This window comes from Chiloscyllium plagiosum, chromosome 8 (genome assembly GCF_004010195.1).
Source record: "Chiloscyllium plagiosum isolate BGI_BamShark_2017 chromosome 8, ASM401019v2, whole genome shotgun sequence".
Taxonomy (NCBI): Eukaryota; Metazoa; Chordata; class Chondrichthyes; order Orectolobiformes; family Hemiscylliidae; genus Chiloscyllium; species Chiloscyllium plagiosum.
The window spans coordinates 41,785,034-41,789,149 of NC_057717.1; the positions used below are offsets into that span (position 1 = coordinate 41,785,034).

The 4,116-nt window shown below is 45.2% G+C and overlaps 1 pseudogene; it reads left to right on the forward strand.

The window, feature by feature from the left end:
• LOC122552337 overlaps window positions 1–4,116 on the forward strand; it is a 33,998-nt pseudogene that overhangs the window by 8,377 nt on the left and 21,505 nt on the right.

Sequence of the window (4,116 nt, forward strand, 5' to 3'; positions counted from 1 at the left end):
TTATCATCAGTCTATTTGAATTGCTGAAGTTTGTGTGGTATTAGCACATTCACAGCGCTGTTAGGAAGTGAGTCCCATGGCTGTGATTGAGGAAGAGGAAACGGCAGGAAAATAGTTGAGAGTCAAGTTGAAGTCTGATTTCAAGGAAAGCTTTCAGGAGAAGCATTTACATGCATGTACGCCCTTATCCTCAAGGATCACAGTTTTGGAACATGCTGCCGAAGGGACATGTCAGCATGCAAAATGGAAGTTGAAGAAGGCACCTTTGGCCCCTCCAGAAGGCTATTCCATTCATGGGATCATCATTAATCTTGCTGCTCACCAGTCTTCCCAACACACCGATAACATTGAACCTGATAGTTTACTGTTCAACAAAAGAATGGTGAACATTTGGAATTCTCCACCACAGAAATTGATTGAGGACAAAACATTAAATGATTTCAATAAGGAGATAGATTCCTTCAATCCTTAAAAAAATGCTACGGATATGTGGGAGAAAGGGAAACAGGCTACAATATTGGTTGAAAGCCATGAAGACATTGAATGGGGCATGGTTTGTAAGTTTGCACGTAACGCCAACATTGGTGGGATAATTGGCAGTGAAAGTCATCTAAACGTACAATGAAATCTTGATCAGCTGGGCCAATGGGCTGAGGAGTGGCAGATGGAGTTTAATTTAAATGAATACGACGTGTTGCTTTTTGAGAAGACAAATCACGTCACATCTTAGAGTTAATGGTAGAGCACTGGATAGTGATATTAAACACAGGGCCCTGAGGGTCCAGACTCATAGAGTCTTACAGAGTTAATGGGAAGGCACTGGTAGTGATGTTGAAACTGAGTACCCTGAGGGTTCAGACTCATAGATTCGTGAAAGCGTTGTCTCAAGTAGCTAGTGTATTGAAGCTGTTTGGCATATGTACCTTCATTGGTCAGAGTACTCAGTGCCGGGGTTAGGGCTTCATGTTGTAACTGTCCAAAACATTGGAATGAATTGCCAGAGGAAGTGGTAAATGCAGAGATAGGTCCAACATTTAGAAGACATTTGAACAGCAACAGGAACTGGATAGGTCTGGATGCATATGGGCCAAAGGCAGGCAAGTGGAATTAGTTTAATTTGGGAACTCTGGTCAGCATGGATGAGCTGGACCAAAGGATCTGTGCTGTATGACTTTATGACTCACTGACTTTATGGTGAAGTAGGCTCAAAGTTGGGAGGTGGTGAGCAAGTGAGGGGCTAGATTGGGCATGTGGGAGAGTTTAGCCTGGTAGGTTGTGAGATGTTGGCTGGCTGCTGGGTAAGCTTGCATGCACACTATCTGGCAAGGTGGCATCAAGGTAAATGGTAATGGTCACAGGATAATTTTTTCGAATTGTGCTTGGTAGGTGAGCGGTAGTTTGAGCTGAAATGCAGGAGGTCTGTCTTTACCATTCTGGTTTATGGAGAGGTGGCCAGGATGCCAGGCTGGTTAGTGTAGAGGTGGGCAGAGTGCCAGGATGTTTTGGGGGTGGAAGGTCACTGTAATGAAGTGATAGCTGGATGTGTTGTCAAAATGCAAAGCTCGTAGTCTGTGAAAATCGTAGGTTGCAAAGCACAGATGCAAAAGGAGCTCGGATGCAATGTGCACAGGTTGACTTGGGTAAGATGAGAGGTCACTGATCAAGGGCTGAGGTCATGCCTTTGGTAGTGGGCTATTGTCAGAGGTTGTAAAAATGATGGTGACAGGTCCAGTCAGGGCCAGATTCTCCATGGGCCAGGTGCAGGGCGGCAGGAGTGTAAATGAGTGAAAGGAATTGAGATCATATGTCCATCTGGAATATAGAACATTGCAGTGCAGTACAGGCCCTTCAGCCCTCAATGTTGCGCTGACCTACGGATCCAATCTGAAGCCTATCTACCCTACACTATTCCATTTTCATCCATATGTTTATCCAATGCCCTTTTAAATGCCCTTAAAGTTGGCTAGTGTACTATTGTTGCAGGCAGTGCGTTCCATGCCCCTACTACTCTCTGAGTAAAGAAACAACCTCTGACATCTGTCATCTATATCCTCTCCTGCCAGCCATCACTACTCAAGGAAAAAGACTTTCACTGTCCACCCTCTGTTTATCTTTCATGCCTCAATTAAGTCACCTCTCAACCTTGTTCTCTCAAACAAAAACAGCCTCAAGACCCTCATCCTTTCCTTATTAAACCTTCCCACCATACCAGGCAATATCCTGGTAAACCTCCTCTGAACTCTTCCAAAGCTTCCACATTCTTTCTATAATGTGGTGACCAGAACAGTACACAATACTCCCAAGAGTTTTGTACAGCTGCAGCCTAACCTCGTGGTTCTGAAACTTAGTCCCTCTATCGATGAAAGCCAACACAAAGTATGCCTTCTTAACAACTCTATCAAACTGGCTGGTAACTTTTAGGGATCTATGTACATGGACACCGAGATCTCTCTGCTCAGCTACACTACCAAAATGGATTGCCTTGGATGTGTTTCGTGTGATAGGGGTTGTGGGTTCCGGGCATGATTGGGTGTATAGCAGGGTAGGGTTTGTCCATGTGAGTGGAAATTTAGGTCTGGACAGAGCAAGTGCAGTGGTTAGTCTGAAAGATGAGGTTTGGTGGTGAACTGCGTGTTAGCTTGATAGTTATTAACGCTAAAGATTACTTTTTCATTTCTCAAATCATATTTATGTGAACACTTATCTGTAATACTCTAAAGTCTCTGAACCTTAATGGTCCTCCATTTTTCAGAGGCCTCCAGAATTCAGATAATTGTAAATTAGAAGTTTCAACTTCCAGACAATTGGCATGCGTTCAGCCGTGACAGCCATCCTCCCCGTCCCAGTGCTCAGCTCCTGCCTGTGCTGCTGCTGCAGTGACCTTCCTCCCAGAGAGAACATTCTGCCTTGCATTGATAAGTGAGGAAGGCTCACTGGACCTGATTTCCAAGTATGGGGACGGCAAACACGAGGGTACACAACTTTAAATTGAGGGGAGATAGGTATAAGACAGATGTCAGAGGTAGTTTCTTTACTCATTGAGTTGTAAGGGTATGGAATGCTTTGCCTGCAACGGTAGTAGATTCATCAAGTTTAAGTACATTTAAATCGTCATTTGACAGGCATATGGACGTTCATGGAATAGTATAGGTGGGATGGGCTTCAGATTTGTATGACAGGACAGCGTAATATCGAGGGCCGAAGGGCCTGTACTGCGCTGTTCTATGTTCTATGATTCACTCTGATTTCTCTGCGGGGGTACTGCCAGCTGTTAGATTTTTCCAGCAGCACGGCACCGAGTGGGGCGGCACCCTGGTTCCGTGGTTAGTGCTGCTGCCTCACAGTGCCAGGGATTCAGGTTCCATTCTAGCCTCGGGTGACTGTCTGTGTGGAGTTGGCACTTTCTCCCCATGTCTGTGTGCGTTTCCTCCCACAGTCCAAAGATGTGCAAGCGGGGGGAATTGCAAATATTGTGTTCAGTGATTGGGAGGTTCGGTGCATTAGTCAGGGTTAACTGCAGCATAATAGGGTAGGGGAATGGGTCTGGATGCGTTACATTTCAGAGGGTGGGTGTGGTCCTGTTGGGCCAAATGGCCTGTTTGCACACACTGTAGAATTTCGATGAATCTGCATTTCGTTGGTTTGTATTTTGTGAAACGTCTCTGCTCTTCACATCAATCCAGTGAAAGTGTCAGTTGGTGAGATCTTCAAACAGTTACTGGGGTGGAATCAGGATGTTCTTCTTCCTAAATTATATGGCAATGGTCAAGGCCGAGGGCATGTTTCTAAAGAGGGAACCAATGATCATGATCAGCAACTGGTAGGAACCAAAAATAAACTCCAGTTATGCTGTAGGCTTCAGCGGGAGCATACTGGCAAACGTTTACAGCTGAGGATACATTTGAGTAACGATAAGGTCAAATTAACAGAAACTAACATGCTCAATTGGTCATTCTATTGTAGAGACACCATCTCCCCCCATGCTTTATGGCCTGGTCTCCTCCTGTCAGGAGCACAACACCGGTTCTGTGATCTTTGGTTGTTTGGCGATGGACTATTCCCCTGACGTCACCAAGGTAACCTGGAAGAAAGGTGGGGAGCTAATCACGACTGGAT